Raw genomic sequence first — 22,868 nt, forward strand, 5'->3', positions numbered from 1 at the left:
AAAAAACAATCAATACCATAATTAGATTCCCAAAGCCATCCATCAGATGTTGGAATATTCAGGTGCAAGGCAGGATATATACATAAAACTGGAACTGAAACAAGAAACAAGGATGTTTTCAAAGTCTGGTAGGATCTCTAATACATTTTTAAAATACATGTCATTGATAAAGCTAAATACTCAAAGGTTGTGTAATACAACAGATTAATCATTGAGAAGAGTGAAATTATGCTGTTTCGAAAACTATGGCAGGTCAGATTTTCTGCCTAATTATATAAGAAGATTTATCTAAAACATACACATTGTTTCAAAGACTTATTGGCTGTGAAATAAGTTAAGGGTATTTCAAATGGCTTGTCTGCAATGAAAGGTGCTATGTAGGGAATCACAGAAAGTCGAGGGGAATATGTGTCAATATATACATTGCTATAGGTGAACTAAGCCTTAGGACAGCAACAATGTAGAGGACCTGACCCTTAGAAGCTTACAAGTAAGCTGGAATCTTCAAAAGTTACAATTTTTATAAGTAAAAATATTTATTAAAATGAATAACCAAGTGTTTTAATTGACATCAGAAGATCAAACCAATAAACCCTGAGAACATAGATAAAAGAAAAATAAAGATATGAGCAGAACTTAATACAACAGCAAACGTATAAAATTGAGGTGATTTAGTAAGTCCAAAGAATATTCTTTGAAAAGATTTAAAAGACACACTTTGAGTAAGGAAAACAAAAACATAAGTAAAGAATATATAGAAAGAGTCAGGACAATGTTATAGCAAAGAATATATGAAATGCCAGTAAATTTGAATATTTCTGTAAAGGGGACCATTTCCTAGCTCCTAAAGTTTACCAAAACTGAGACAAGAGGAAATCATTTAAGGTCCTCATGCCTGCCCTTGGCATTCTGAGAACGCCCTGGCCTCAGAATGCAGCATCTGTAGTCCATGGTAACCTGCGGAGGGGGGGCGGGGCTGAGGGAGTTTGGAACACTGCCCTCACTGAGGGAGTGGGTGTGGCCATCTCTGCTGTGACTGAACAAAGTGCAGGGGAGCAGGGGTCCCAGGGAAGGGCACTCAGAGCCCAGCAGGCCCAGTGTGGTTTCACAAGCATTTAGGCCCAGGCCAAAGGGTGCCTTCTTTGCCTGAACAGCTGCCCAAACTCTCTCCTTTCCACTCAGGCCACCCTCTTTCTTGAAGTGTGTGTGGAAGCTGTCCGCGCAGTACACCTCGCTGCACAGCTAATGATAGGACTGGGCATCGTAGCTTCCTGCCAGGTGACCGAAGTTCGCAGGAAGATGGGTCCCTGGGACACACACGGAGAGGCTCCTGCCCGGGCCACAGGCCGCCCACTGCCCCAGCCCCAGTTCAGCGGCCGAAAATCAGCCCTGTCTGAGTCTCCTGCCTCTAGAAGGAGTATTGGACCAACACTTCTAGAAAATGGGGTCCTCACGGGCAACTCATTGGAGGGACAGAAATAATCTTTGCCGACTTTCTGCTGAAACTTAGGAGCGTTCACATCTAAGCCTCTTACAAGGTCAGCTCTTTAGCTAAACATGAGCTCATTATCGAAATTTACACAATAATGAAGTGATCAGCTACAAGGGGAGACAATCAGCAAAAACAATCAATACCAGAATTAGATTCCCAAGGCCATCCATCAGATGTTGGAATAATCAGGTGCAAGGCAGGATATATACATAACATTGGAATTGAAACAAGAAACAAGGGTGTTTTCAAATTCTGGTACGATCTCTAAAACATTTTTAAAGTACATGTCATTGATAAAGCTAAATAGTCAAAGGTTGTGTAATACAACAGATTAATCATTGAGAAGAGTGAAATTATGCTGTTTTGAAAATTATGGCAGGTGAGATTTTCTTCCTAATTATATAAGAAGATTTCTCTAAAACATACACATTATTTCAAAGACTTATTGGCTGTGAAATAAGTTAAGGGTATTTCAAATGGCTTGTCTGCAATGAAAGGTGCTATGTAGGGAATCACAGAAAGTCGAGGGGAAAATATGTCAATATATACATTGCTATACGTAGAACTAAGCCTTAGGACAGCAACAATGTAGAGGACCTGACACTTAGAAACTTGCAAGTAAGCTGGAATCTTCAAAAGTTCAAATCTTTATAAGTAAAAAGATTTATTAAAATGAATAACCAAGTGTTTTAATTGACATCAGAAGATCAAACCAATAAACCCTGAGAACATAGATAAAAGAAAAATAAAGATATGAGCAGAACTTAATACAACAGCAAACGTATAAAATTGAGGTGATTTAGTAAGTCCAAAGAATATTCTTTGAAAAGATTGAAAAGACACACTTTGATTAAGGAAAACAAAAACATAAGTGAAGAATATACAGAAAGAATCAGGAAAATGTTATAGCAGAGAATATATGAAATGCCAGTAAATTTGAACATTTCTGTAAAGGGGACCATTTCCTAGCTCCTAAAGTTTACCAAAACTGACACAAGAGGAAGTCATTTAAGGTCATCATGTCTGCCCTTGGCATTCTCGGAACGCCCTGGCCTCAGAATGCAGCAACTGTAGTCCATGGTAACCTGAGGAGAGGGGGCGGGGCTGAGGCAGGTTGGAACACTGCCCTCACTGAGGGAGTGGGTGTGGCCATCTCTGCTGTGACTGAACAAAGGGCAGGGGAGCATGGGGCCGAGGGCAGGGCCGTCAGAGCCCGGCAGGCCCAGTGGGGTGTCACAAGCATTTAGGCTCAGGCCAAAGGGCGCCTTCTTTGTCTGAACAGGTGCCCAAACTCTCACCTTTCCACTCAGGCCGCCCTCTTACTTGAAGTGTGTGTGGAACCTCTCCACACAGTACACCTCGCTGCACAGCTAACCATAAGTCAGGGCATCGTAGCTTCCTGCCAGGTGACCGATGTTCGCAGGTAGATCGGTCCCTGGGACACACGCGGAGAGGCTCCTGCCCGGGCCACAATCCGCCCACTACCCCAGCCCCAGATTGGTGCCGCACAGCAGCCCTGTCTGAGTCCCCTCCCTCTAGAGGGAGTATTTAACCAACACTTCTAGAAAACGGAGTCCTCGTGCGCAACTCATTGGAGGGACACAAATAAATCTTTGCCGACTTTCTGCTGAAACTTAGGAGCATTCACACCTAAGCCTCTTACACGGTCAGCTGTTTAGCTAAACATGAGCTCATGATCTAAATTTACACAATAATGAAGAGATCAGCTACAAGGGGAGACAATCAGCAAAAACAATCAATACCAGAATTAGATTCCCAAGGCCATCCATCAGAAGTTGGAATAATCAGGTGCAAGGCAGGATATATACATAAAACTGGAACTGAAACAAGAAACAAGGATGTTTTCAAAGTCTGGTAGGATCTCTAAAACATTATTAAAGTACATGTCATTGATAAAGCTAAATACTCAAAGGTTGTGTAATACAACAGATTAATCATTGAGAAGAGTGAAATTATGCTGTTTTGAAAACCATCGCAGGTCAGATTTGCGCTTAATTATATAAGAAGATTTCTATAAAACATACACATTATTTCAAAGACTTATTGGCTGTGAAATAAGTTAAGGGTATTTCAAATGGCTTGTCTGCATTGAAAGGTGCTTTGTAGGGAATCACAGAAAGTCGAGGGGAAAATATGTCAATATATACATTGCTATAGGTTGAACTAAGCCTTAAGACAGCAACAATATAGAGGACCTGACACTTAGTAACTTACAAGTAAGATGGAATCTTCAAAAGTTCAAATCTTTATAAGTAAAAATATTTATTAAAATGAATAACCAAGTATTTTAATTGACATCAGAAGATCAAACCAATAAACCCTGAGAACATAGATAAAAGATAAATAAAGATATGAGCAGAACTTAATACAACAGCAAACGTATAAAATTGAGGTGATTTAGTAAGTCCAAAGAATATTCTTTGAAAAGATTGAAAAGACACACTTTGATTAAGGAAAACAAAAACATAAGTGAAGAATATACAGAAAGAATCAGGAAAATGTTATAGCAGACAATATATGAAATGCCAGTAAATTTGAACATTTCTGTAAAGGGGACCATTTCCTAGCTCCTAAAGTTTACCAAAACTGACACAAGAGGAAGTCATTTAAGGTCATCATGTCTGCCCTTGGCATTCTCGGAACGCCCTGGCCTCAGAATGCAGCAACTGTAGTCCATGGTAACCTGAGGAGAGGGGGCGGGGCTGAGGCAGGTTGGAACACTGCCCTCACTGAGGGAGTGGGTGTGGCCATCTCTGCTGTGACTGAACAAAGGGCAGGGGAGCATGGGGCCGAGGGCAGGGCCGTCAGAGCCCGGCAGGCCCAGTGGGGTGTCACAAGCATTTAGGCTCAGGCCAAAGGGCATCTTCTTTGTCTGAACAGGTGCCCAAACTCTCACCTTTCCACTCAGGCCGCCCTCTTACTTGAAGTGTGTGTGGAACCTCTCCACACAGTACACCTCGCTGCACAGCTAACCATAAGTCAGGGCATCGTAGCTTCCTGCCAGGTGACCGATGTTCGCAGGTAGATCGGTCCCTGGGACACACGCGGAGAGGCTCCTGCCCGGGCCACAATCCGCCCACTACCCCAGCCCCAGATTGGTGCCGCACAGCAGCCCTGTCTGAGTCCCCTCCCTCTAGAGGGAGTATTTAACCAACACTTCTAGAAAACGGAGTCCTCGTGCGCAACTCATTGGAGGGACACAAATAAATCTTTGCCGACTTTCTGCTGAAACTTAGGAGCATTCACACCTAAGCCTCTTACACGGTCAGCTGTTTAGCTAAACATGAGCTCATGATCTAAATTTACACAATAATGAAGAGATCAGCTACAAGGGGAGACAATCAGCAAAAACAATCAATACCAGAATTAGATTCCCAAGGCCATCCATCAGAAGTTGGAATAATCAGGTGCAAGGCAGGATATATACATAAAACTGGAACTGAAACAAGAAACAAGGATGTTTTCAAAGTCTGGTAGGATCTCTAAAACATTATTAAAGTACATGTCATTGATAAAGCTAAATACTCAAAGGTTGTGTAATACAACAGATTAATCATTGAGAAGAGTGAAATTATGCTGTTTTGAAAACCATCGCAGGTCAGATTTGCGCTTAATTATATAAGAAGATTTCTATAAAACATACACATTATTTCAAAGACTTATTGGCTGTGAAATAAGTTAAGGGTATTTCAAATGGCTTGTCTGCATTGAAAGGTGCTTTGTAGGGAATCACAGAAAGTCGAGGGGAAAATATGTCAATATATACATTGCTATAGGTTGAACTAAGCCTTAAGACAGCAACAATATAGAGGACCTGACACTTAGTAACTTACAAGTAAGATGGAATCTTCAAAAGTTCAAATCTTTATAAGTAAAAATATTTATTAAAATGAATAACCAAGTATTTTAATTGACATCAGAAGATCAAACCAATAAACCCTGAGAACATAGATAAAAGATAAATAAAGATATGAGCAGAACTTAATACAACAGCAAACGTATAAAATTGAGGTGATTCAGTAAGTCCAAAGAATATTCTTTGAAAAGATTGAAAAGACACACTTTGATTAAGAAAACAAAAACATAACTAAAGAATATACAGAAAGAGTCAGAACAATGTTATAGCAGAGAATATATGAAATGCCAGTAAATTTGAACATTTCTGTAAAGGGGACCATTTCCTAGCTCCTAAAGTTTACCAAAACTGACACAAGAGGAAGTCATTTAAGGTCATCATGTCTGCCCTTGGCATTCTCGGAACGCCCTGGCCTCAGAATGCAGCATCTGTAGTCCATGGTAACCTGCGGAGAGGGGGTGGGGCTGAGGCAGGTTGGAACACTGCCCTCACTGAGGGAGTGGGTGTGGCCATCTCTGCTGTGACTGAACAAAGGCAGTGGAGCAAGGTGCCCAAGGCAGGGCCCTCAGAGCACGGCAGGCCCAGTGGGGTTTCACAAGCATTTAGGCCCAGGGCAAAGGGTGCCTTCTTTGTCTGAACTGCTGCCCAATCTATCACCTTTCCACTCAGGTCGCCCTCTTACTTGAAGAGTGTGTGGAAGCTGTCCGCGCAGTACACCTCGCTGCACAGCTAACCATAGGTATGGGCATCGTAGCTTCCTGCCAGGTGACCGAAGTTCGCAGGTAGATGGGTCCCTGGGACACACGCGGAGAGGCTCCTGCCCGGGCCACAGGCCGCCGAAGGCCCCCGCCGCAGATCGGGGTCCGCAAAACAGCCCTGTCTGAGACCCCTGCCTCTAGAGGGAGTATTGGACCAACACTTCTAGAAAATGGGGTCCTCGCAGGCAACTCATTTGAGGGACACAAATAAATCTTTGCCGACATTCTGCTGAAACTTAGGAGCGTTCACAACTAAACCTCTTACAAGGTCAGCTGTTTAGCTAAACATGAGCTCATGATCTAAATTTACACAATAATGAAGAGATCAGCTACAAGGGGAGACAATCAGCAAAAACAATCAATACCAGAATTAGATTCCCAAGGCCATCCATCAGAAGTTGGAATAATCAGGTGCAAGGCAGGATATATACATAAAACTGGAACTGAAACAAGAAACAAGGATGTTTTCAAAGTCTGGTAGGATCTCTAAAACATTATTAAAGTACATGTCATTGATAAAGCTAAATACTCAAAGGTTGTGTAATACAACAGATTAATCATTGAGAAGAGTGAAATTATGCTGTTTCGAAAACTATGGCAGGTCAGATTTTCTGCCTAATTATATAAGAAGATTTATCTAAAACATACACATTATTTCAAAGAGTTATTGGCTGTGAAATAACTTAAGGGTATTTCAAATGGCTTGTCTGCAATGAAAGGTGCTATGTAGGGAATCACAGAAAGTCGAGGGGAAAATGTGTCAATATATACATTGCTATATGTTGAACTAAGCCTTAGGACAGCAACAATGTAGAGCACCTGACACTTAGAAACTTGCAAGTAAGCTAGAATCTTCAAAAGTTCAAATCTTTATAAGTAAAAAGATTTATTAAAATGAATAACCAAGTGTTTTAATTGACATCAGAAGATCAAACAAATAAACCCAGAGAACATAGATAAAAGATAAATAAAGATATGAGCAGAACTTAATACAACAGGAAAAGTAAAAAATTGAGGTGATTTGGTAAGTCCAAAGAATATTCTTTGAAAAGATTGAAAAGACACACTTTGATTAAGGAAAAAAAAAAACATAAGTAAAGAATATACAGAAAGAGTCAGGACAATGTTATAGCAGAGAATATATGAAATGACAGTAAATTTGAACATTTCTGTAAAGGGGACCATTTCCTAGCTCCAAAAGTTTACCAAAACTGACACAAGAGGAAGTCATTTAAGGTCATCATGTCTGCCCTTGGCATTCTCGGAACGCCCTGGCCTCAGAATGCAGCAACTGTAGTCCATGGTAACCTGCGGAGAGGGGGCGGGGCTGAGGGAGGTTGGAACACTGCCCTCACTGATGGACTGGGTTTGGCCATCTCTGCTGTGACTGACCAATGGGCAGGGGAGCTTGGGGCCAAGGGCAGGGCCCTCAGAGCCCGGCAGGCCCAGTGGGGTGTCACAAGCATTTAGTCCCAGGCCAAAGGGCGCCTTCTTTGTCTGAACAGCTGCCCAAACTCTCACCTTTCCACTCAGGCCGCCCTCTTACTTGAACTGTGTGTGGAACCAGTCCACGCAGTACACCTCGATGCACAGCTAAACATAGGTCTGGGCATCGTAGCTTCCTGTCAGGTGACCGAAGTTCGCAGGTAGATGGGTCCCTGGGACACACGCAGAGAGGCTCCTGCCCGGGCCACAGGCCGCCCACTACCCCAGCCCCAGATTGAGGCCACAGAGCAGCCCTGTCTGAGTCCCCTCCCTCTAGAGGGAGTATTTAACCAACACTTCTAGAAAACGGAGTCCTCGCGGGCAACTCATTGGAGGGACACAAATAAATCTTTGCCGACTTTCTGCTGAAACTTAGGAGCATTCACACCTAAGCCTCTTACAAGGTCATCTGTTTAGCTAAACATGAGCTCATGATCTAAATTTACACAATAATGAAGAGATCAGCTAAAAGGGGAGACAGTCAGCAAAAACAATCAATACCAGAATTAGATTTCCAAGGCCATCCATCAGATGTTGGAATAATCAGGTGCAAGGCAGGATATATACATAAAACTGGAACTGAAATAAGAAACCAGGATGTTTTCAAAGTCTGGTAGGATCTCTAAAACATTTTTAAAGTACATGTCATTGATAAAGCTAAATACTCAAAGGTTGTGTAATACAACAGATTAATCATTGAGAAGAGTGTAATTATGCTGTTTTGAAAACTATGGCAGGTCAGATTTTCTGCCTAATTATATAAGAAGATTTCTCTAAAACATACACATTATTTCAAAGAGTTATTGGCAGTGAAATAACTTAAGGGTATTTCAAATGGCTTGTCTGCAATGAAAGGTGCTATGTAGGGAATCACAGAAAGTCGAGGGGAAAATATGTCAATATATACATTGCTATAGGTTAAATTAAGCCTTAGGACAGCAACAATGTAGAGGACCTGACCCTTAGAAACTTACAAGTAAGCTGGAATGTTCAAAAGTTCCAATCTTTATAAGTAAAAAGATTTATTAAAATGAATAACCAAGTGTTTTAATTGACATCAGAAGATCAAACAAATAAAACCTGAGAACATAGATAAAAGATAAATAAAGATATGAGCAGAACTTAATACAACAGCAAACGTTTAAAATTGGGGTGATTTAGTAAGTCCAAAGAATATTCTTTGAAAAGATTGAAAAGACACACTTTGATTAAGGAAAACAAAAACGTAAGTAAAGAATATACAGAAAGAGTCAGGACAAAGTTATAGCAGAGAATATATGAAATGCCAGTAAATTTGAACATTTCTGTAAAGGGGACCATTTCCTAGCTCCTAAAGTTTACCAAAACTGACACAAGAGGAAATCATTTAAGGTCATCATGTCTGTCCTTGGCATGCTCGGAACGCCCTGGCCTCAGAATGCAGCATCTGTAGTCCATGGTAACCTGCGGAGAGGGGGCGGGGATGAGCGAGGTTGGAACACTGCCCTCACTGAGCGGGTGGGTGTGGCCAACTCTGCTGTGACTGAACAAAGGCCAGGGGAGCATGGGGCCGAGGGCAGGGCCCTCAGTGCCCGGCAGGCCCAGTGGGGTGTCACAAGCTTTTACGCCCAGGCCAAAGGGCGCCTTCTTTGTCTGAACAGCTCCCAAACACTCATCTTACCACTCAGGCCGCCCTCTTACTTGAAGTGTGTGTGGAACCTGTCCACGCATTACACCTCGCTGCACAGCTTACCATAGGTCTGGGCATCATAGATTCCTGCCAGGTGACCTAAGTTCGCAGGCAGATGGGTCCCTGGGACACACGCGGAGAGGCTCCTGCCTGGGCCACAGGCCGCCCACTACCCCAGCCCCAGATTGGGGGCCACACAGCAGCCCTGTCTGAGTCCTCTGCCTGTAGAGGGAGTATTGGACCAACACATCTAGAAAACGGGGTCCTCGCGGGCAACTCATTGGAGGGACACAAATAAATCTTTGCCGACTTTCTGCTGAAACTTTGGAGCGTTCACACCTAAGCCTCTTACAAGCTCAGCTGTTTAGCTAAACATGATCTCGTGATCGAAATTTACACAATAATGAAGTAATCAGCTACAAGGGGAGATAAATCAGCAAAAACAATCAATACCAGAATTAGATTCCCAAGGCCATCCATCAGATGTTGGAACAATCAGGTGCAAGGCAGGATATGTACATAAAACTGGAACTGAAAGAAGAAACAAGGATGTTTTCAAAGTCTAGTACGATCTCTAAAACATTTTTAAAGTACATGTCATTGATAAAGCTAACTACTCAAAGGTTGTGTAATACAACAGATTAATCATTGAGAAGAGTGAAATTATGCTGTTTTGAAAACTATGGCAGGTCAGATTTTCTGCCTAATTATATAAGAAGATTTATCTAAAACCTACACATTATTTCAAAAACTTATTGGCTGTGAAATAATTTAAGGGTATTTCAAATGGCTTGTCTGTAATGAAAGGTACTATCTAGGGAATCACAGAAAGTCGAGGGGAAAATATGTCAATATATACATTGCTATATGTTGAACTAAGCCTTAGGACAGCAACAATGTAGAGCACCTGACACTTAGAAACTTGCAAGTAAGCTAGAATCTTCAAAAGTTCAAATCTTTATAAGTAAAAAGTTTTATTAAAATGAATAACTAAGTGTTTTAATTGACATCAGAAGATCAAACCAATAAACCCTGAGAACATAGATAAAAGATAAATAAAGATATGAGCAGAACTTAATACAACAGGAAAAGTATAAAATTGAGGTGATTTGGTAAGTCCAAAAAATATTCTTTGAAAAGATTGAAAAGACACACTTTGATTAAGGAAAACAAAAACATAATTAAAGAATATACAGAGAGAGTCAGGACAATGTTATAGCAGAGAATATATGAAATGACAGTAAATTTGAACATTTCTGTAAAGGGGACCATTTCCTAGCTCCTAAAGTTTACCAAAACTGACACCAGAGGAAATCATTTAAGGTAATCATGTCTGCCCTTGGCATTCTCGGAACGCCCTGGCCTCAGAATGCAGCAACTGTAGTCCATGGTAACCTGCGGAGAGGGGGCGGGGATGAGGGAGGTTGGAACACTGCCCTCACTTAGGTAGTTGGTGTGGCCATCTCTGCTGTGACTGAACAAAGTGCAGGGGAGCAGGGGTCCCAGGGAAGGGCCCTCAGAGCCCAGCAGGCCCAGTGTGTTGTCACAAGCATTTAGGCCCAGACCAAAGGGCGCCTTCTTTGTCTGAACAGCTGCCCAAACTCTCACCTTTCCACTCAGGCCGCCCTCTTACTTGAACTGTGTGTGGAACCTGTCCACGCAGTACACCTCGCTGCACAGCTAACCATAGGTCTGGGCATCGTAGCTTCCTGCCAGGTGACCGAAGTTCGCAGGTAGATGGGTCCCTGGGACACACGCGGAGAGGCTGCTGCTCGGGCCACAGGCCACCCACTACCCCAGCCCCAGATTGGGGCCGCACAGCAGCCCTGTCTGAGTCCCCTCCCTCTAGAGGGAGTATTGGACCAACACTTCTAGAAAACGGAGTCCTCGCGGGCAACTCATTGGAGGGACACAAATAAATCTTTGCCCACTTTCTGCTGAAACTTAGGAGCGTTCAAACCTAAGCCTCTTACAACGTCAGCTGTTTAGCTAAACATGAGCTCATGATCGAAATTTACACAATAATGAAGAGATCAGTTATAAGGGGAGACAATCAGCAAAAACAATCAATACCAGAATTAGATTCCCAAGGCCATCCATCAGATGTTGGAATAATCAGGTGCAAGGCAGGATATATACATAAAACTGGAACTGAAACAAGAAACAAGGATGTTTTCAAAGTCTGGTAGGATCTCTAAAATATTTTTAAAGTAAATATCATTGATAAAGCTAAATACTCAAAGGTTGTGTAATACAACAGATTAATCATTGAGAAGAGTGAAATTATGCTGTTTTGAAAACTATGGCAGGTCAGATTTTCTGCCTAATTATATAAGAATATTTCTCTAAAACATACACATTATTTCAAAGACTTATTGGCTGTGAAATAAGTTAAGGGTATTTCAAATGGCTTGTCTGCAATGAAAGGTGCTATGTAGGGAATCACAGAAAGTCGAGGGGAAAATATGTCAATATATACATTGCTATAGGTTGAACTAAGCCTTAGGACAGCAACAATGTAGAGCACCTGACACTTAGAAACTTGCAAGTAAGCTAGAATCTTCAAAAGTTCAAAGCTTTATAAGTAAAAAGATTTATTAAAATGAATAACCAAGTGTTTTAATTGACATCAGAAAATCAAACCAATAAACCCTGAGAACAAAGATAAAAGATAAATAAAGATATGAGCAGAACTTAATACAACAGCAAACGTATAAAATTGAGGTGATTTGGTAAGTCCAAAGAATATTCTTTGAAAAGATTGAAAAGACACACTTTGATTAAGGAAAACAAAAACGTCAGTAAAGAATATACAGAAAGAGTCAGGACAATGTTATAGCACAGAATATATGAAATGCCAGTAAATTTGAACATTTCTGTAAAGGGGACCATTTCCTAGCTCCTAAAGTTTACCAAAACTGACACAAGAGGAAATCATTTAAGGTCATCAGGTCTGCCCTTGGCATTCTCGGAACGCCCTGGCCTCAGAATGCAGCATCTGTAGTCCATGGTAACCTGCGGAGAGGGGGCAGGGCTGAAGGAGGTTGGAACACTGCCCTCACTGAGGGAGTGGGTGTGGCCATCTCTGCTGTGACTGAACAAAAGGCAGGGGTCCCCGGGAAGGGCCCTCAGAGCCCAGCAGGCGCAGTGTGGTGTCACAACCATTTAGGCCCAGACCAAAGGGCGCCTTCTTTGTCTGAACAGCTGCCCAAACTCTCACCTTTCCACTCAGGCCGCCCTCTTACTTGAACTGTGTGTGGAACCTGTCCGCGCAGTACACCTCGCTGCACAGCTAACCATAGGTCTGGGCATCGTAACTTCCTGCCAGGTGACCGAAGTTCGCAGGTAGATGGGTCCCTGGGACACACGCGGAGAGGCTGCTGCCCGGGCCACATGCCGCCCACTACCCCAGCCCCAGATTGGGGCCGCACAGCAGCCCTGTCTGAGTCCCCTCCCTCTAGATGGAGTATTGGACCAACACTTCTAGAAAACGGAGTCCTCGCGGGCAACTCATTGGAGGGACACAAATAAATCTTTGCCGACTTTCTGCTGAAACTTAGGAGCGTTCAAACCTAAGCCTCTTACAAGGTAGCTGTTTAGCTAAACATGAGCTCATGATCGAAATTTACACAATAATGAAGAGATCAGTTACAAGGGGAGACAATCAGCAAAAACAATCAATACCAGAATTAGATTCCCAAGGCCATCCATCAGATGTTGGAATAATCAGGTGCAAGGCAGGATATATACATAAAACTGAAATGAAACAAGAAACAAGTATGTTTTCAAAGTCTGGTAGGATCTCTAAAATATTTTTAAAGTACATATCATTGATAAAGCTAAATACTCAAAGGTTGTGTAATACAACAGATTAATCATTGAGAAGAGTGAAATTATGCTGTTTTGAAAACTATGGCTGGTCAGATTTTCTGCCTAATTATATAAGAAGATTTATCTAAAACATACACATTATTTCAAAGACTTATTGGCTGTGAAATAAGTTAAGGGTATTTCAAATGGCTTGTCTGCAATGAAAGGTGCTATGTAGGGAATCACAGAAAGTCGAGGGGAAAATATGTCAATATATACATTGCTATAGGTTGAACTAAGCCTTGGGACAGCAACAATGTAGAGGACCTGACACTTAGAAACTTGCAAGTAAGCTATAATCTTCAAAAGTTCAAAGCTTTATAAGTAAAAAGATTTATTAAAATGAATAACCAAGTGTTTTAATTGACATCAGAAGATCAAACCAATAAACCCTGAGAACATAGATAAAAGATAAATAAAGATATGAGCAGAACTTAATACAACAGCAAATGTATAAAATTGAGGTGATTTGGTAAGTCCAAAGAATATTCTTTGAAAAGATTGAAAAGACACACTTTGATTAAGGAAAACAAAAACATAAGTAAAGAATATACAGAAAGAGTCAGGACAATGTTATAGCAGAGAATATATGAAATGCCAGTAAATTTGAACATTTCTGTAAAGGGGACCATTTCCTAGCTCCTAAAGTTTACCAAAACTGACACAAGATGAAGTCATTTAAGGTCATCATGTCTGACCTTGGCATTCTCGGAACGCCCTGGCCTCAGAATGCAGCATCTGTAGTCCATGGTAACCTGCGGAGAAGGGGCGGGGCTGAGGGAGGTTGGAACACTGCCCTCACTGAGGGAGTGGGTGTGGCCATCTCTGCTGTGACTGAACAAAAGCCAGGGGAGCAGGGGTCCACGGGAAGGGCCCTCAGAGCCCAGCATGTCCAGTGTGGTGTCACAACCATTTAGGCACAGACCAAAGGGCGCTTTCTTTGTCTGAACAGCTGCCCAAACTCTCACCTTTCCACTCAGGCCGCCCTCTTACTTGAACTGTGTGTGGAACCTGTCCACGCAGTACACCTCGCTGCACAGCAAACCATTGGTCTGGGCATCGTAGCTTCCTGCCAGGTGACCGAAGTTCGCAGGTAGATGTGTCCCTGGGACACACGCGGAGAGGCTCCTGCCCGGGCCACATGCCGCCCACTACCCCAGCCCCAGATTGGGGCCGCACAGCAGCCCTGTCTGAGTCCCCTCCCTCTAGAGGGAGTATTGGACCAACACTTCTAGAAAATGGAGTCCTCGCGGGCAACTCATTGGAGGGACACAAATAAATCTTTGCCGACTTTCTGCTGAAACTTAGGAGCGTTCAAACCTAAGCCTCTTACAAGGTCAGCTGTTTAGCTAAACATGAGCTCATGATCGAAATTTACACAATACTGAAGAGATCAGTTACAAGGGGAGACAATCAGCAAAAACAATCAATACCAGAATTAGATTCCCAAGGCCATCCATCAGATGTTGGAATAATCAGGTGCAAGGCAGGATATATACATAAAACTGGAACTGAATCAAGAAACATGGATGTTTTCAAAGTCTGGTACGATATCTAAAACATTTTTAAAGTACATGTCATTGATAAAGCTAAATACTCAAATGTTGTGTAATACAACAGCTTAATCATTGAGAAGAGCGAAATTATGCTGTTTTGAAAACTATGGCAGGTCAGATTTTCTGCTTAATTATATAAGAAGCTTTCTATAAAACATACACATTATTTCAAAGACTTATTGGCTGTGAAATAAGTTAAGGGTATTTCAAATGGCTTGTCTGCTTTGAAAGGTGCTTTGTAGGGAATCACAGAAAGTCGAGGGGAAAATATGTCAATATATACATTGCTATAGGTTGAAATAAGCCTTAAGACAGCAACAATGTAGAGGACCTGACACTTAGAAACTTACAAGTAAGCTGGAATCTTCAAAAGTTCAAGTCTTTATAAGTAAAAAGATTTATTAAAATGAATAACCAAGTGTTTTAATTGACATCAGAAGATCAAACCAATAAACCCTGAGAACATAGATAAAAGATAAATAAAGGTATGAGCAGAACTTAATACAATAGCAAACGTATAAAATTGAGGTGATTTAGTAAGTCCAAAGAATATTCTTTGCAAAGATTGAAAAGACACACTTTGATTAAGGAAAACAAAAACATAAGTAAAGAATATACAGAAAGAGTCAGGACAATGTTATAGCAGAGAATATATGAAATGCCAGGAAATTTGAACATTTCTGTAAAGGGGACCATTTCCTAGCTCCTAAAGTTTACCAAAACTGACACAAGAGGAAATCATTTAAGGTCATCAGGTCTGCCGTTGGAATTCTCGGAACGCCCTGGCCTCAGAATGCAGCATCTGTAGTACATGGTAACCTGCGGAAAGGGGGCGGGGCTGAGGTAGGTTGGAACACTGCCCTCACAGAGGGAGTGAGTGTGGCAATCTCTGCTGTGACTGAACAAAGGGCAAGGGAGCAGGGGGCCCAGGGCAGGGCCCTCAGGCCCCGGCAGGTCCAGTGGGGTGTCACAAGAATTTAGGCCCAGGGCAAAGGGCGCCTTCTTTGTCTGAACAGCTGCCCAAACTCTCACCTTTCCACTCAGGCCGCCCTTTTACTTGAAGTGTGTGTGGAACCTGTCCATGCAGTACACCTCGCTGCACAGCTAACCATAGGTCTGGGCATCGTAGCTTCCTGCCAGGTGACCGAAGTTCGCAGGCAGATAGGTCCCTGGGACACATGCGGAGAGGCTCCTGCCCGGGCCACAGGCTGCCCACTGCCCCAACCCCAGATCGGGGGCCACAAAGCAACGCTGTCTATGTCCCGTGCCTCTAGAGGTAGTATTAGACCAACACTTCTAGAAATAGTTGTCCACGCGGGCAACTCATTGGAGGGACACAAATAAATCTTTGCCGACTTTCTGCTGAAACTTAGGAGCGTTCACACCTAAGCCTCTTACAAGGTCAGCTGTATAGCTAAACATGAGCTCATGATCGAAATTTACACAATAATGAAGAGATCAGCTACAAGGTGAGAAAATCAGCAAAAACAATCAATACCAGAATTAGATTCCCAAGGCCATCCATCAGATGTTGGAATAATCAGGTGCAAGGCAGGATATATACATAAAACTGGAACTGTAACAAGAAACAAGGATGTTTTCAAAGTCTGGTAGGATCTCTAAAACATTTTTAAAGTACATGTCATTGATAAAGCTAAATACTCAAAGGTTGTGTAATACAACAGATTAATCATTGAGAAGAGTGAAATTATGCTGTTTTGCAAACTATGGCAGGTCAGATTTTCTGCCTAATTATATAAGAAGATTTCTCTAAAACATACACATTATTTCAAAGACTTATTGGCTGTGAAATAAGTTAAGGGTATTTCATATGGCTTGTCTGCAATGAAAGGTGCTATGTAGGGAATCAAAGAAAGTCGAGCGGAAAATATGTCAATATATACATTGCTATATTTTGAACTAAGCCTTAGTACAGCAACAATGGAGTAGACCTGACCCTTAGAAACTTACAAGTAAGCTGGAATCTTCAAAAATTCCAATCTTTATAAGTAAAAAGATTTATTAAAATGAATAACCAAGTGTTTTAATTGACATCAGAAGATCAAACCAATAAACCCTGAGAACATAGATAAAAGATAAATAAAGTTATGAGAAGAACTTAATACAACAGCAAAAGTATAAAATTGAGGTGATTTAGTAAGTCCAAAGAATATTCTTTGAATAGATTGAAAAGACACACTTTGATTAAGGAAAACAAAAACATAAGTAAAGAATATACAGAAAGAGTCAGGACAATGTTATAGCAGAGAATATATGAAATGCCAGTAAATTTGAATATATCTGTAAAGGGGACCATTTCCTAGCTCAGAAAGTTTACCAAAACTGACACAAGAGGAAATCATTTAAGGTCCTCATGTCTGCCCTTGGCATTCTCAGAAAGCCCTGGCCTCAGAATGCAGCATCTGTAGTCCATGGTACCCTGCGGAGAGGGGGCGGGGCTGAGGTAGGTTGGATCACTGCCCTCACAGAGGGAGTGAGTGTGGCCATCTCTGCTGTGACTGAACAAAGGAAAGGGAGCAGGGAGCCAAGGGCAGGGCCCTCAGGGCCCGGCAGGTCCAGTGGGGGGTCACAAGCATTTAGGCCCAGAACAAAGGGTGCCTTCTTTGTCTGAACAGCTGCGCAAACTCTCACCTTTCCACTCAGGCCGCCCTTTTACTTGAAGTGTGTGTGGAACCTGTCCATGCAGTACACCTCGATGCACAGCTAACCATAGGTCGGCTCATCGTAGCTTCCTGGCAGGTGACCGAAGTTCGCAGGTAGATGGGTCCCTGGGACACACGCGGAGAGGCTCCTGCCCGGGCCACAGGCCGCCCACTACCCCAGCCCCAGATTGAGGCCACAGAGCAGCCCTGTCTGTGTCCCCTCCCTCTAGAGGGAGTATTGGACCAACATTTCTAGAAAACGGAGTCCTCGCGGGCAACTCATTGGAGGGACACAAATAAATCTTTGCCGACATTCTGCTGAAACTTAGGAGCATTCACACCTAAGCCTCTTACAAGGTCATCTGTTTAGCTAAACATGAGCTCATGATCGAAATTTACACAATAATGAAGAGATCAGCTACAAGGTGAGAAAATCAGCAAAAACAATCAATACCAGAATTAGATTCCCAAGGCCATCCATCAGATGTTGGAATAATCAGGTGCAAGGCAGGATATATACATAAAACTGGAACTGAAACAAGAAACAAGGATGTTTTCAAAGTCTGGTAGGATCTCTAAAACATTTTTAAAGTACATGTCATTGATAAAGCTAAATACTCAAAGGTTGTGTAATACAACAGATTAATCATTGAGAAGAGTGAAATTATGCTGTTTTGAAAACTATGGCAGGTCAGATTTTCTGCCTAATTATATAAGAAGATTTCTCTAAAACATAAACATTATTTCAAAGACTTATTGGCTGTGAAATAAGTTAACGGTATTTCATATGGCTTGTCTGCAATGAAAGGTGCTATGTAGGGAATCACAGAAAGTCGAGGGGAAAATATGTCAATATATACATTGCTATAGATTAAACTATGCCTTAGGACAGCAACAATGTAGAGGACCTGACACTTAGAAACTTACAAGTAAGCTGGAATCTTCAAAAGTTCCAATCTTTATAAGTAAAAAGATTTATTAAAATGAATAACCAAGTGTTTCATTTGACATCAGAAGATCAAACCAATAAACCCTGAGAACATAGATAAAAGATAAATAAAGATATGAGCAGAACATAATACAACAGCAAACGTATAAAATTGAGGTGATTTAGTAAGTCCAAAGAATATTCTTTGAAAAGATTGAAAAGACACACTTTGATTAAGGAAAACAAAAACTAAGTAAAGAATATACAGAAAGAGTCAGGACAATGTTATAGCAGAGAATATATGAAATGCCAGTAAATTTGAACATTTCTGTAAAGGGGACCATTTCCTAGCTCCTAAAGTTTACCAAAACTTACACAAGAGGAATTCATTTAAGGTCATCATGTCTGCCCTTGGCATTCTCGGAACGCCCTGGACTTAGAATGCAGCATCTGTAGTCCATGGTAACTGCGGAGAGGGAGCGGGGCTGAGGGAGGTTGGAACACTGCACTCACTGAGGGAGTGGGTGTGGCCATCTCTGCTGTGACTGAACAAAGGGCAGGGGAGCAGGGCGCCCAGGGCTGGGCCCTCAGAGCCCGGCAGGCCCAGTGGGGTGTCACAAGCATTTAGGCCCAGGCCAAAGGGCGCCTTCTTTGTCTGCACAGCTGCCCAAACTCTCACCTTTCCACTCAGGCCGCCATCTTACTTGAAGTGTGTGTGGAACCTGTCCATGCAGTACACCTCGATGCACAGCTAACCATAGGTCGGCTCATCGTAGCTTCCTGGCAGGTGACCGAAGTTCGCAGGTAGATGGGTCCCTGGGACACACGCGGAGAGGCTCCTGCCCGGGCCACAGGCCGCCCACTACCCCAGCCCCAGATTGAGGCCACAGAGCAGCCCTGTCTGAGTCCCCTCCCTCTAGAGGGAGTATTGGACCAACATTTCTAGAAAACGGAGTCATCGCGGGCAACTCATTGGAGGGACACAAATAAATCTTTGCCGACTTTCTGCTGAAACTTAGGAGCATTCACACCTAAGCCTCTTACAAGGTCATCTGTTTAGCTAAACATGAGCTCATGATCTAAATTTACACAATAATGAAGAGATCAGCTAAAAGGGGAGACAATCAGCAAAAACAATCAATACCAGAATTAGATTTCCAAGGCCATCCATCAGATGTTGGAATAATCAGGTGCAAGGCAGGATATATACATAAAACTGGAACTGAAACAAGAAACAAGGATGTTTTCAAAGTCTGGTAGGATCTCTAAAACATTTTTAAAGTACATGTCATTGATAAAGCTAAATACTCAAAGGTTGTGTAATACAACAGATTAATCATTGAGAAGAGTGAAATTATGCTGTCTTGAAAACTATGGCAGGTCAGATTTTCTGCCTAATTATATAAGAAGATTTCTCGAAAACACATAATTTCAAAGACTGATTGGCTGTGAAATAAGTTAAGGATATTTCAAATGGCTTGTCTGCAATGAAAGGTGCTATGTAGGGAATCACAGAAAGTCGAGGGGAAAATATGTCAATATATACATTGCTATATGTTGAACTAAGCCTTAGGACAGCAACAATGTAGAGGACCTGACACTTAGAAACTTACAAGTAAGCTGGAATCTTCAAAAGTTCCAATCTTTATAAGTAAAAAGATTTATTAAAATGAATAACCAAGTGTTTCATTTGACATCAGAAGATCAAACCAATAAACCCTGAGAACATAGATAAAAGATAAATAAAGATATGAGCAGAACTTAATACAACAGCAAACGTATAAAATTGAGGTGATTTAGTAAGTCCAAAGAATATTCTTTGAAAAGATTGAAAAGACACACTTTGATTAAGGAAAACTAAAACATAAGTAAAGAATATACAGAAAGAGTCAGGACACTGTTATAGCAGAGAATATATGAAATGCCAGTAAATTTGAACATTTCTGTAAAGGGGACCATTTCCTAGCTCCTAAAGTTTACCAAAACTGACACAAGAGGAAATCATTTAAGGTCATCATGTCTGCCCTTGGCATTCTCGGAACGCCCTGGCCTCAGAATGCAGCATCTGTAGTCCATGGTACCCTGCGCAGAGGGGGCGGGGCTGAGGGAGGTTGGAACACTGCCCTCAGTGAGGGAGTGTGTGTGGCCATCTCTGCTGTGACTGAACAAAGGGCAGGGGAGCAGGGTGTCCAGGGCAGGGCCCTCAGAGCCCGGCAGGCCCAGTGGGGTGTCACAAGCATTTAGGCCCAGGCCAAAGGGCGCCTTCTTTGTCTGCACAGCTGCCCAAACTCTCACCTTTCCACTCAGGCCGCCATCTTACTTGAAGTGTGTGTGGAACCTGTCTGTGCAGTACACCTCGCTGCACAGCTAACCATAAGTCAGGGCTTCGTAGCTTCCTGCCAGGTGACCAAAGTTCCCAGGCAGATGGGTCCCTGGGACACACGCGGTGAGGCTCCTGGCCGGGCCACAGGCCGCCCACAACCCCAGCCCCAGATTTGGGGCCGCACAGAAGCCCTGTCTGAGTCCCCTCCCTCTAGAGGGAGTATTGGACCAACACTTCTAGAAAACGGAGTCCTCGCGGGCAACTCATAGGAGGGACACAAATAAATCTTTGCCGTCTTTCTGCTGAAACTTAGGAGCGTTCACACCTAAGCCTCTTACAAGGTTAGCTGTTTAGCTAAACATGAGCTCATGATCTAAATTTACACAATAATGAAGAGATCAGCTACAAGGGGAGACAATCAGCAAAAACAATCAATACCAGAATTAGATTCCCAAGGCCATCCATTAGATTTTGGAATAATCAGCTGCAAGGCAGGAAATATACATAAAACTGGAACTGAAACAAGGAACAAGGATGTTTTCAAAGTCTGGTACGATCTCTAAAACATTTTTAAAGTACATGTCATTGATAAAGCTAAATACTCAAAGGTTGTGTAATACAACAGATTAATCATTGAGAAGAGTGAAATTATGCTGTTTTGAAAACTATGGCAGGTCAGATTTTCTGCTTAATTATATAAGAAGATTTCTATAAAACATACACATTATTTCAAAGACTTATTGGCTGTGAAATAAGTTAAGGGTATTTCAAATGGCTTGTCTGCATTGAAAGGTGCTTTGTAGGGAATCACAGAAAGTCGAGGGGAAAATATGTCAATATATACATTGCTATATCTTGAACTAAGCTTTAGGACAGCAACAATGTAGAGGACCTGACACTTAGAAACTTACAAGTAAGCTGGAATCTTCAAAAGTTCAAGTGTTTATAAGTAAAAAGATTTATTAAATGAATAACCAAGTGTTTTAATTGACATCAGAAGATCAAACCAATAAACCCTGAGAACATAGATAAAAGATAAATAAAGATATGAGCAGAACTTAATACAACAGCAAACGTATAAAATTGAGGTGATTTGGTAAGTCCAAAGAATATTCTTTGAAAAGATTGAAAAGACACACTTTGATTAAGGAAAACAAAAACGTCAGTAAAGAATATACAGAAAGAGTCAGGACAATGTTATAGCACAGAATATATGAAATGCCAGTAAATTTGAACATTTCTGTAAAGGGGACCATTTCCTAGCTCCTAAAGTTTACCAAAACTGACACAAGAGGAAGTCATTTAAGGTCATCATGTCTGACCTTTGCATTCTCGGAACGCCCTGGCCTCAGAATGCAGCATCTGTAGTCCATGGTAACCTGCGGAGAGGGGGCGGGGCTGAGGGAGGTTGGAACACTGCCCTCACTGAGGGAGTGGGTGTGGCCATCTCTGCTGTGACTGAACAAAAGGCAGGGGAGCAGGGGTCCCCGGGAAGGGCCCTCAGAGCCCAGCAGGCGCAGTGTGGTGTCACAACCATTTAGGCCCAGACCAAAGGGCGCCTTCTTTGTCTGAACAGCTGCCCAAACACTCACCTTTCCACTCAGGGCGCCCACTTACTTGAACTGTGTGTGGAACCTGTCCGCGCAGTACACCTCGCTGCACAGCTAACCATAGGTCTGGGCATCGTAGCTTCCTGCCAGGTGACCGAAGTTCGCAGGTAGATGGGTCCCGGGGACACACGCGGAGAGGCTGCTGCCCGGGCCACAGGCCGCCCACTACCCCAGCCCCAGATTGGGGCCGCACAGCAGCCCTGTCTGAGTCCCCTCCCTCTAGAGGGAGTATTGGACCAACACTTCTAGAAAACGGAGTCCTCGCGGGCAACTCATTGGAGGGACACAAATAAATCTTTGCCGACTTTCTGCTGAAACTTAGGAGCGTTCAAACCTAAGCCTCTTACAAGGTAGCTGTTTAGCTAAACATGAGCTCATGATCGAAATTTACACAATAATGAAGAGATCAGTTACAAGGGGAGACAATCAGCAAAAACAATCAATACCAGAATTAGATTCCCAAGGCCATCCATCAGATGTTGGAATAATCAGGTGCAAGGCAGGATATATACATAAAACTGGAACTGAAACAAGAAACAAGTATGTTTTCAAAGTCTGGTAGGATCTCTAAAATATTTTTAAAGTACATATCATTGATAAAGCTAAATACTCAAAGGTTGTGTAATCCAACAGATTA

This window comes from Mesoplodon densirostris, chromosome 6 (genome assembly GCF_025265405.1).
Source record: "Mesoplodon densirostris isolate mMesDen1 chromosome 6, mMesDen1 primary haplotype, whole genome shotgun sequence".
Classification (NCBI taxonomy): Eukaryota; Metazoa; Chordata; class Mammalia; order Artiodactyla; family Ziphiidae; genus Mesoplodon; species Mesoplodon densirostris.